Genomic DNA, 13,101 nt, shown 5'->3' with positions numbered 1-13,101 from the left:
GCTGGATTCGAACCCGGGACCTCCGCGTGGGAGTCCAGTATGCTAACCTCATAGCTAATCCCTTCCCTAAGCTACATTATAATAATGTAGCACAATACTCGAAACTGCAGGCGTTTGAATTGAAAGTGGCAGCCTATTGAGATGTGAAGAATTCGAAGCATGAAGACGGTTTCTCCTCGACCGATGCTTTGAAAATCCTGGCTTCGTTGTTGTGTGTTGACCGGAAACCCTTGAGTTCTGTCTCAGAGTCCACAGACTCATATTGCTAATGCTCAGTCGGCAGCTTCTTGGCACACGTTCGCGCTGTTGTTTGTTTATTGTTGGTCATAAAGAGTAACCCTCTCTGTTCTGATGAATTTGGGGTATACTTTGTCAGTTATTCTGATCAGATCTTCCCACAACATTGCAAAGATTAGCAAGAATATTTATTTTTTTCTACCTTAACAAAACAGCTACGTAACGAAGTCCCTCTGTTTAAATTTCTACACCATAAAACTCAAAATGAGGTTCTATGCCTGGTTAAGAAATAGGAGCGTAGTTAATTATTTCTGGATATTTTTGCATCTCCTCGCTGGTTACAGGATTTTCAAAAATCCATTCTTTAGACCCAATAGATACCAAACCAGTCAAATTTAAGTTTGTCAGCCTTTTGGTTACGTGATGAATGAGTTAATAGCATTTGGGTTTAGTACATGTATATTGATAACCAAATTTTATCATAAACGAAACGAAATATGGTTTTACATTTTACATAAACATTTTTTTCAGAAACAGACTCATGACAGTTTATTTGTAAAAAATACTTTTGTCTTATTTACATTTTACATTAATTTATTGTATCAGTAAAAAACAATAATTGGGGTTTTCTAAATTAAAATGTACATTACCTTTCACTTTTGTTACCCTTGTTTCCAATATTCTATCTCCATCCTGCAAAATAAAAGTAAAGATAAAAAAACAAATTAACAAAAATTGCAGGCAATTTCCCCAATTTTTAACATAAAGACAATCCTGCTTAACAGAAACTACATATAAGACAATTTTTTTATTTCATTTTAAGGAGGGGAACTACAACTAATGGGTTTCATTTTGAGTCCATTTTCACATGGCCACGCATAAGATCACTGACGTTAAAATTAAATGAGAGTTTGCGTCCCATAAGCTTCTACTAACTGAAAGGTTTAATAAGCAACAACAGTTTTGTTAGTATGAGTTTGCAGAATTCCACGTAGCACTAAGAATATATTTTTCCTTGATGAATAAATGATTATATTACCTTAATAATTTCTTTTTCAGAGGTAACTTTCTTCAAAATACTATGCTTCGAAGTGTACGACGGGCTGAGATCTTCACTAAGAACATAAGTACCTGTTTGGTCTATACTGAACACTGTTTGTTGTATAATATCCTCTCTTCCAATTTTCCTTAAGGCCTCCTCTAAAGTTGAAGCTATAATTTAAAGTAATGGCAAAATCAAACAATAATAATTAAGGCATAAATATTTTGTATATTTACTAAGTTTTGAAAAACTAAATGGGCAAGATACCTGAAGCTTTATTACCAGCGTTTTGCAACCACAACCTTAACATTGCAAGACCTTGGTGAGCTACACTGCTTTCACATAATTCACTCTTAATATTATTTACTTCTGAGGTGGTAACACCAAGTTCAGATGCTAATCTAGTCCAATCTTCACCAAGTAAGTTACTAATATCTGACAACCTTTGTAATCCACCTTTGTACAAGAAAATATTAATAGTAGGATATATAAATTTTTAAAAATAAAGAACTAGTACTAAACTTAATATTAATATATTTTTGGTTTGATGATTGGAATTGGAAACTGAGGTATTTTTTACAATCTCACTAGAAGCCTTTAACATTCTTTTAAAACCTAGGAAAAGCCTATTTTTTAAATATTGTCTAGTTGGCTTTCATCAATCCTTTACATTGTTTCCGCAATGTTTAACTAAATAACTCCAGCTGTAATTTTTAATTTTTTTTTTAATTTTTATTATTTTTCACCTTTACGAAGTCCCTGTTCGAAAAAGTAAACTATGCACAATGATTTCAAACAGAATGATATTTATCTATTTATTTATTGATCTCTGTGCACCTCCGGCTAATTCAGGACCTAGGCCTCTTTTGAATCCCACCTTTGCCCATCTCCCACCAACTTCTAAGTTGCCCTCAAAATCTCATTCGTCTCAAAATCACCTTCACATCATTCAACCATTTGAAGTCTTCTCTCCTCTCGTACGCCCATCTCAGACCACTATCACTCTCTCAATCGGTGCAAGTATCCCAATTATCCGAGCCTTCTTAGCTGTTGCAGCTAAATCTTTCTTCTCTAAAGAGCACTTTTACTTTCTAATTTTTCCTCAAACGGCCCACCCCTCTTTCCACTATTGGTAGAAAGACACTCCTAAGGATTTTGCCACTTCCAACTGTTTAGACAGAACTCAGATGTAACTGTTAAAATTTCACGTAGTCTTCTCCATATTAGACAAGAGGTTGAAAAATTTTCATGTAAATAGTTTTACCTAATCGTAACCATAGAATAACCATGTTGAAAAGCTTTTAGGGCATAACTAATCTTCAGTAATGTATTGAACATGGTCAGCTTTTAAGAAAAGTAGAGGCTGACCTGGAGAAATGGCCAAACAGCCATTACTATCGACCCAATCAATCCAGTTAAAAACCAGTTGATGAGAGATATATTGAAAGAATGCACTTACTTGTGTGAGTAATATACAAATGTTTATGACCGTCCAAGTCAGGAGCCTCTGGCTCTGGTATTATATTCTCTGGAAGAACTATATTAAGTATACAAATTGGTTGCTGAGGAGCATCTCCTTTCGCCACCTAACAGATCAATCAAGCTGTTTAGCACTATAACTAAATTAAATTTAAAAAAACAAAAACAAAATTACAGGAAAAATTTAAAAATATTTACCTTAGGTTCTCTCATGAATATTGTTCTACCGATTGCATCAGCATGAGGATCTTTCACCCTGACGGTAAAAGGTAGTCTATTCTCCTTAAAAGCTCTAAAACCAAGCTGCAACTGTTCCCCAGATTTTGTTACTGGTATAAGATTGCCAGCAAACTCTAGATATTGCATTTTGCCTTCTAATACCTAAAAATGTAAAAATTAAAAAATTATTCTTGTATACAAAAATCTTAATTACACAATTGATATACATTAAAAGTTTTTTTTTTTTAATTAAAAATCATATTATATAAAAGGACAGTAGCAAATGTTTTGGGAAATCTGCCTTTCATAAAGAAAAAGACCTTGTACAAGTTGTAACTTATTTACATTTTATTTCTTACCTCGACATCTCTACTCTTAGCCACTTCGGTAAAGTGTTCTTGATGTTCTAAAGTCTTATCCTCCTTATCATCAGTCATACAGAAAACTCTTAACCTAGCTTCCGTCGTGTCAACTCGTTTAGCAAATACTACAAATCTAGAAAATAATTAATTAGTTTTATATTATGAAATTTTTGAAATTGAATTATTTAATGTTTCCTTAGCATGATATTAAAAGGTTCCTCATTCATTAAATGATAAAGAACGTATTCACGTTTCCATCACTACCTTCCTAGTTTTCGAAGACAAAACAAACTAAATGCCGATAGCCTCTTAGAGGTTCACCACAAGTTTGTAAATAACAGTTTATGAACAGCCTCTTTCAGAGAATTGAAAGCCAAAATTAATAATTAACTGAAAATTTAAGTAGTAAAATTAGTAGTAGCTTAACTACGGAAAGACAAATCTTTTCTAGAAGTTATTAAAACGTTGCAGCTAAAAGTTTGGCATATCTTTCATGTCACATTTAGGCTTACTTTTTTAACAGTTTGCCATGTATCATTTTTGTTCAAGTTTGAGAGGATAAATGATAGTTTAATAACTCTCTAAAGACCTCTGAATTATGTTCGAACATAAATTAATACTAAACACATGAGTGAAAAGCAATAAAAAAAAAAATTGAGTAATATCAGGCGATCAAACGTCTACACAACTTAATTAGTTGCTCCCATAAAATACTTTACATTAAAATAAAACCTATTTCGATTAAAATTACTAACTTCACAATTAGGTATAATATATAAACATAAAACGTGTTGAAGACAATAAAAGTGAAAATTGCTTACTTTGCCATAAACGGCACATGTATTGCTTCTCGGTAAAGTTCTGTAGCCATCTTTGTAGCTTCAGAAATATTTCGACAATCCATTAGCCAAAATCTTGCCGAAACGGTAGTTGTAAATGATACACAGTCATTTACAAATGTAAGTGGCGTTGAACCAGTAACATCTTCCCATTGTGCTCTGGTCGTCCCACCTACACAATTCGTATTTCCATTAGAAGTTTCACACTTTTTATCAGACAAAAATGGGAAAATAACTAAATGCATTTCTTATTTAAAAATGAAATCAAAGCAAAAAAATATATCCTAACTGTTGGTTTGAGAAAATTTCCGCTATTCTGTCGCATCTGCTAGAGAATATCACTTACTATTTCCCAAAATACAATTTGAAATTTATCTACTTCACAGTTAATAAACATTCGATTGAAAATAATATTTATAAACTCAAAAAAATAAATAAAAAAAAAACAAAAATTAGGAACTGTCTAGGAATGTTTGCATTTATATGAATTCATGGTTTTATCTTAAAAGTTGCAAGTCTAAGAATCCAAAGGTAATGATTATCGCGGCCAATCCCCTTAGAGAAATATCACTTGGAGCATGCTGACGAAATAAATAATGACCTTTTACATCTTTTGCATTGTAGAGAAGCAGTTTATTACTCTAAAAATGTAGCTTTTTTAAAAAATAGGTCTGGGTATTTTGTCTATGTTTATACACAATGTTTATAGATAGACTATCAAACTATAGGTCTCTGGGTATTTTATTTAGTTTAACGAGAAGAGGTTTTCAATTAGAATTTATTTAAATTGAAAATGTGGCATTTTTCTTTTTCTTATTCTTTTTTTTTTGGTTTCTTATGCCTTCAAAGGTAAATGCAACAACACGTTGAAGAATCTCTTTGTTCATTGCATTAAGGACATATTAAGAAATGATTAATGTCTATCAAAACGTGACCTAGCTATTCAGAAACTTGGAGAGTAAGTCAGGCGAAAGATACTACCAGGATTTCTTGCAAACCTGGTTAATGGCCATTGAAATGGTTTTAGGCTTACTTGTCTTCTAGTGCAGGCGTAAGAATTTTATTTTTCAATTTTTAACCAATAAAAAAAAAAGCTAGACAGTTAAATTTTACAATCATTACACTTTTTTTAAGTGTATACTCAACCTCGAATGCCTAGAACGTCATATAATAAATTTCAAATCGTATTTTTCTATTTAAATTACAACGGAAACTTAATATTATACTTACTAAGACTAAATTATAGTAAGAGAATGCCTGTTAATATTTAATTAATGATAATTTTTGCTCATAATTTTTGTCTGCAAATATCTTTCTAAATTTTAAAGCTGACAATCAGAATATGGATTATGATTATTAGAGAAAAATAACATGAAATAACTGATTATAAGAATAAACCCATGATAACTGATATATACGTACATATTTTCATTTTAAAATTTCTAAAAAATTACCCAAACACTTTTTAAGTATTTTACTCATATTAAGGGCAAAATTTCAAACTTATCGCTGTCTTTAAATATTCTCCTAACTTATTTAACAAATATCAAAACCGACTAAATCATTGTCATATTCACCGCTTGAAGGAATCATGTGTGGATTTGAGAGAGGATATGTGAGTTATCATCGTTGAACGCAGGAGTTTTACCCAGCAGATATATTTATAAGTGTATAATGTTACAAAGGGTTAGTGGAAATAAGGATAGATATAATCTTAAATACTAGTTTAATTTCACTTTTTATAATCAAGGAATCTTTTTGTCTTACACAAAATCATTTATTTCCAAACAAACATTCACTTGTTTGACTAAACTATGCTTGCTAGAATCCGAATCCCCAAACAATCACCACAAACTGGAAACCCAACTATTTAGATGGATGGAAAACCGAAACCAATCAAAACGATTTCAAACATGCAATTTTTGATCATTAAAATTTTTCAATTTTGAGATCATTTAATATTGATCAATAATCTACTACCGCTAAGTAAACTTACTCATTACGAAACAAAAAATCTAATGTATTATATCACTAACAAAATTAGGTTATTTTTTTGTTTATCTCCTTTGGTTATATATCAATTATCACAGGGTTGTGTTAAATGTGTGATGAAGAAACGGAAAATAAATGTTAATTTCAATAAAACTCCTAAAGGATAGTTGCAAGATAGTTATGTACAAACATCATTGAGAGAAAATATTGAAACAAATGAAAAAGAAATAAATATGAAAAAGAAAGGATTTATAAGCCAAAAAATAAATAATTGGTTTAAAGAATTATTCTTTTTAACTACACATCACTCGAAACACTAAATACTTAAATAACATTACAATTAACAATTATAAAATAACACAGTTAAAAATCAAATCTACTTTGGTGCAAGAGAAAAAGTTTTATTAGTTATAAGTAAATATATATAGATGAAGCTAAATAATAAACTACAAAAGAAATGAAAAACCAAATTGAAGAGAGAAAAAATAAATCTGTTTCGTTAAACATACAAAGCAAACCAGGCAATAAAGCAATGAATAAATAAATGAAATTAAAATGTATTATATTCAAAATTAAATTAAAGAAAAATATTCAAGACAATTAAAAATATTTTAGGTAATTATAGCAAAAAAAGAAGCGGCAAAATGTTTCAGAAAAGACCCTCTCTGTGCAAACCTATATTTTTTTAGTTAGCTTGAAAATAAAAATATTGATTTCATATTTAATTTTTTTTAAAAATATTTAATTTTTTCTAGAAAAAAAAAAATGGTGTATTTAAATAAATAAAGGTGATGTTTACACATTTGTTTTTTCAAATACAGAAATGAAATAAATTACTGTACTTTGTTTTGTATTTATAAATAATTGAATACAATTTTTTTTTGCACAATCAGCACTGGTGGCAGTTTTTGGTAAATGGTATAATGGTGATTAACCCCCTTTTTTTTTTCTTTTTTATATTAAAGTTATTCTTTCTAAAAAAAGAAAACTAGATGTAATGATGTGTTACTGCTTTTTTAAAGGTATACAGTCCTTTGGTTTTAGGCAAACCCTTGATTAACGTGGCATTTTTCTGAATACTTAGTTTTATAAACTAACAATTTTACAATTTGCAAATCTTTAAAAAACTACTAAGGTGCAGCTTGCAAAAGACTAACGTAAATTTGTAAATAATTGAAATACGTAACACTGGATATCTATAATTAATAACAATTATAATTTTATAGCTAAAGAATTGATATCTTGGAAATAGAATAATCCTGATATAGGTTAATTCTTATAATATACACTTTATTTTTATTACCTATTTTCTTTCTTTCTTTATTTTTTTATTGCGCAAATTTAGACTTAGAGAGCAATAAGTGAATAGGCTAAGGGAGTCATATTGAAAATAAAGCAATTTGTTTTGTTCAAAACATTTTCTTATGTTTAATTTTGTCTGTTATAATCACTATCATTTGGATTCTTTTCTCTAAATTATTTATTAAGCGAGATATAAAAATTTATTCGAACCGAGCTAATTCCATAACAGAAAAATAACAACGCTAGAGTTTGTTTCTGAGCGTAATGTTTCTCTCAAATTTTGTACAGCCCTTACACAAGTTAACTTTTAATGCGTTTTATAAATTATCACCAATATATGGCTACATTAGCATTAAATAATATTACAATTTAATCATTATATTTACATGGGTATATTTAGTTTTTTTTTTCACTACATTAATTTCTTTCTATCTCTTGCAGGCAATTAAAAGAACAAGTTTCTTTCCCGATAAAATATTACAAATATTACCTTAGTTACCATAGGACCTTTAAAAACTCCGGGGAAAGATAAAGGTTAATGTATTTTCAAAACAAGCTAAAGCAATTACTTTGCCTTTTCCAAATTAATCAGATTTCAAATATGAGTTAATAATACAAAAAATATATACCTTTATGTGAATATATAATAAAAGAAGAAGTCAAATATACATTTGCCTTATTAGTTTAAATGAAAATAAAATTTACTCTCGAAAATTAGCTAAGATATTAGATGTTCTCCAGTTAGAAAGTATCAAGACGAAAGAAGTTTTGTGTTGTATATCCCTTTTTGTTTTGGTAAATGTTCAACCATCAAAAGAGAAATATTCTGGCATTCAAATACTTTGTTAAATGAGTTTTCTTCGAAAAGTGATAGCAAATAAAAAAAGAATAGTTTTCTCAGCTGGTCTAAATGGGTATGGGTCCGTTTGAATGTTAAATGACTGGCTCAAATGAAAGTGATTTCTACGTCACATATTATTACGTTGGCGTGAATACATAGCCTCAGAGGGCAAAAGTGTAAAGCATTGGAGGATGTCCATTGCAAAACATTGATGGCGAGATAGTGGCTAAAGATCGGGCGGTACAATCAATTTTAAACCACATCTCTCAATAGAAGAGACAATTAAAATTTGCGAAAACTTCATTTCCTTCAAATTTTGAACCCCAATGTCTCGCCCCGTAATGTTTGGAATTCCATGAGATTATGTAAAGTGAAACATAACGTTATGTCTACCATTGGAGCTCAAGCTACTCTTAAACTTCTAGGTATCATCAGGAAATCGGAACAACTTTATACCAAAAATCGTCATTTTGACTTTACAATTTTGTTTAATTATTTGCGGCCTTTAATGTTATTAGCGTTCCTAGAGAATTAAATTACTTTTTTCGCCACATTTCAAGGGAATGTGCAAACTATTTACATTGTGATCGGGTCGAGAATTCGAGATAGACTTGTTATACATAGAACTAAATTAGAAATGTGATAAGACAGACCAACAGTCATTATCAATTTGATAATTATACTATTATTAAGGAGATAATAACTGCACCGCGTTAATCGAGGGATTCCTGTTTTTAATATTAATTAATAATGACATTAAAAAATGAAAAAATATAAAAATAAACATAATATATATATATTTCAAGTGTTTTGTGCAAAATTAAATTGTTCAAATGAAGTAAAATGGAATGAAAACAAAATCAAAACTCAATCAAGTGGCATACTCTATTGGATATATTTTGTGTACATTTTAAAAAATAGCGGCGTAAAAAAAAAAAATAAAATAAATATATCTTATAGACAAGTTTTGGAATCAAATCAAGACCAATATTTATTAAACCAATATGCCAAAACGATTAAATATATATATATATATATATATATATAATTATACATGGTATTGAACAAATACAAATAAAAGTCGATGCAGCAATCTAAGAAATTAAGAAAAAATGAAAATAATAAAACTGAAATATTAAGAAAATAAAACAAAAATGTGAACTAATAAAAAAATAATAACTTAATCCAAAATTAAAAATAATTAGATATTAAAAATAAAAACGTGTGGCGGTGTTTTTACTATTATTAGTGTTATTTTTGCCGAGAATATAAGAGTCCCATTCGGTCAAAACAGAAGGGCTAAGAAAATAAATAAATATTTTTAAAAGTATAAAGGTAAATAATTTAATATAGAGAAAAATAAAATAAAAAATTATTAATAAAATAGATATAGGGGTTTCCCAATATATTTTTTTATTTACCTTTGAGAGATCTTTTCCGAAACACGCCTGAGCAGGAGTGCAACAGTAACAAAAAGTGGTCAGACAAAGAAAGGTACTTTTTCTTTTTTATTTAATGGCGTCAGGGGATGGGAAATTTGTACGTCATTTATACAAGATTATCTATAAGTTTTTGCTTCATTTTATAAATTCATTCTACGTAAAGAATTAATGATAAATTTACTAAAAACAACTCAAATTTTACAGAGATAACTGATTCGAGTTTCATGTAAAATCTAATAAACTTTAGCTTCAATAACTGTTTATTTCGATGATACTCTTTCAACTGTTATTTTATTTAAATAAAATAGATGAATAAAAATTATACTCTTAATCAATTTATTTAGTTGTTGTAAATTAGTAAGAAAACCAAAATAAATTTACTAAAAATAATTTACTTCTTTAAAAACGAAAAAATTGTTAACAATATTTTTGGTTTTACTATTTCTCTTAATTTACTTTTTGCCTAAATCTTGAGCATAAAAATTTAAGTAAAAAAACTTAAAGTGTACCTAAAGCAAATCATTTTTCTTCGCCAATTAATTAATTTTTTTCCAGAGTAGATAAGATGCAGAGAATAAGTTACTAGAAAGAAGTTGAACCACTCAGCAAACGTTTTGAAGTAGTAAGTATATTGAGGATACAAACAGTTATTAGTAGTGTACATTTCTATACCTGCAATGATTTCTATAAGTATTATAAAAAATATACATAAAGCACTTTTAAAGTAAAGTTAAGTTAAATAGGATGAATGAAAGGGTGGTACAAATCGTATTTATGCGCTCTTTTGTGGACTAGAACTATGAAAAAGATAGAAAACTTTGAAATAAGATGTGTGTAAACCATCTCTAATACCTAAGACTGTTTAACTCAGGAAAGCATCATGAGTGTAAACCAAACAGGTTTAAATATGCCATGCTCTCTCGAGTGGAGGCATCAATGTGAAAAAGAAAAACTGTGGGGAAAGCCTGAGGGCCAGTAGTACAAGAGCACCCCAAACAAAAACACAATCTTAGGGAAAAAAAGAACCAACTTCTTATCTTATTGTCTATTGAATCACTTTCTTATTGGGTGGATTTTCAAACAGCTTCATTTTCACTGTATCTTGGGTGAAACCTGCGCTAACTATTCTGGTAAGACGAAAGTATGCCCAACTTCGGCTTTCAGCATACATCGAGGTAGTAATAATAAAAAGAATTAAGAAAAAAGTATACAATAGCTTTCAAAAACAACCACGTGATCTGTGTATTAAATCCAATAAAGCAGTTCTAATTCCCTCCCAAAAAAAAGAAGATAGTAAAACCAAAAAAAAAAAAACTTGAAAAAACTTAAAAATAAAAAGACTGCTTGAATGAACTAAAATTAATATTAATAAAGAATATATTAAAGGACATTTTCCAATCCCCAACATTAGCCACCATTTAAATTCAAATGTTTTTTGTATTTTAGTAAAAGAAAACGTATAATATTTTGCATTAAATGTTGTGGAATTTAATTTGCTGGCCTTTGTTTTTATGTTAAATAATTACTTTTAAATTTAATCTTACTCTTACAGGTAAACTCATAGAAAAGGGCATTCTTTGGACTTAGCGTGGTCATCCACATAGTAATAGTAATTATTTATTTATTATTCTTAAAAAACAACAAAACAAAAAATATCACTATGTACATTTTAAGAAGAAAAACCAAACAAAGAAGACCCTTTTTATGGTTTATTTTAAAGAAAATTATTTTTTCTAATTTTTTAACATACATAACTTGAAGTACAGCAATTAATTGTAATTAAATTTCCACTTTATTAGAAATAAATACCAAAAAAATGAAATAAAATATATAATTCTCTAGCACTGTAAATTCAATGCACTATCCCATGATTGAAAAATAAATGTTTACTACATCTTAAAAAAAAAATGTCTATCTACCCTAAATTTAATTCAAAATGCACCATATCTATTGTATTACTTAAAAAAAACATTTGTCGTCTATTTCTTTTGTTTTTTTTTTTTTCAACTTTTACTCTTATTTTTGTAAAACGGAAACAATAGTAATGATAAATGTATAATGAATGCCACATTGAGCAAAAATTTATTTATAAGTTTTTGACAGCTTTGCGAGTAAAAAGTTATGTATGATAAGAAAGATTGCCACTTAAGTTTTCTGTCGTATCAATTATTTACTTATCTTTTACCCTAAAGCACCAGCATAACCGTCCTTTTTTAGCTGAATTGATAACGAACTTTCTTGAAAACCTCACTTAATTGAAAAGAAAGTAAAGAAAGAACTGTTATTTGAAGAAAGAACTATGCTCCAAAATATTAATTGACAGTCATTTCCAAGCAACTATCTTCCATAACATCTTTCATTAATAACCTAATTGAAAATGGGTCTCATCAAAGCCAGTCCTAGATGACCGAGAATTTTATTTAGATAGTAAGTTCTATGAAGTCTTAATCAGCACACCAAGACAGTGATTTTTTTGTAATAATTTCAAAAGCTCAATTTAGCTAGACCAAATTGCCGATGCATTTTTTCAAACAAAATGGAAAACATTGTTACAAAAAAACGTTTAAAAACAAACAACAAAAAAATTCTTTACATGTTGTTTTATACTTTGTATTTAACCGCCTGTGTAATCAATGACTAGGCTTAAATAATCTTACCATAAGACCAAATGAATTGAAAGCGAACAACACCAAATTCTAATTAATTAGGACAATTCTTTCCCCACGTATTTCTTATAAATCTGAAATCCCGTTTTTGAGGATGCTACGTATATTGACCTAAGCGATTAGATAGAATTGAATACGTATTCGTAATGCTGCATATGCTTTCCATTTTTCTAACCCCAAAGCCTTATTATGTACGCAAACGAAAAAAGGACAAGATAAAACCTCAACAATCGCTGAAAATATGGATGAAAAACATAAGAAAAATAATCTCAAAATACGACAGAAATATGCGGCCATCTATTACTTATTAAGAAGCGCATTTAAATGAAATGAACCTTTAATAATTTAATTTTTTATTTAATCTAAAAATTATAGAATACAATTTTAGTAGTAACATCATTTAATGGGGATACCTTTAATAAAAAAATAAAATAAATATACTTGTTTAAAAAAAAAAAAAAAATGAAAATGAACTAACAAATTAATGATAATGATAGTAATTATTGGGTCTTCTACATCTAAAATATACTATGTTTTCAATATTTTTAAATAATTTAACAAACTAATAACTTACATATATATAAAATTTATTATTCATGCTTTATTTTTATTATATTAAATACTATTACTATTTTTTTAAGTATTAAAAATAAAATCCGTATTAGTTTGAAATAAAGAAT

The sequence above is a fragment of the Rhodnius prolixus genome, unplaced genomic scaffold, assembly GCF_049639745.1.
Source record: "Rhodnius prolixus isolate KJV_2025 unplaced genomic scaffold, Rpr scaffold_8, whole genome shotgun sequence".
Lineage (NCBI taxonomy): Eukaryota > Metazoa > Arthropoda > Insecta > Hemiptera > Reduviidae > Rhodnius > Rhodnius prolixus.
The sequence above is the reverse complement of the archived record's forward strand: the minus strand, read 5'-3'. Positions refer to the sequence as shown.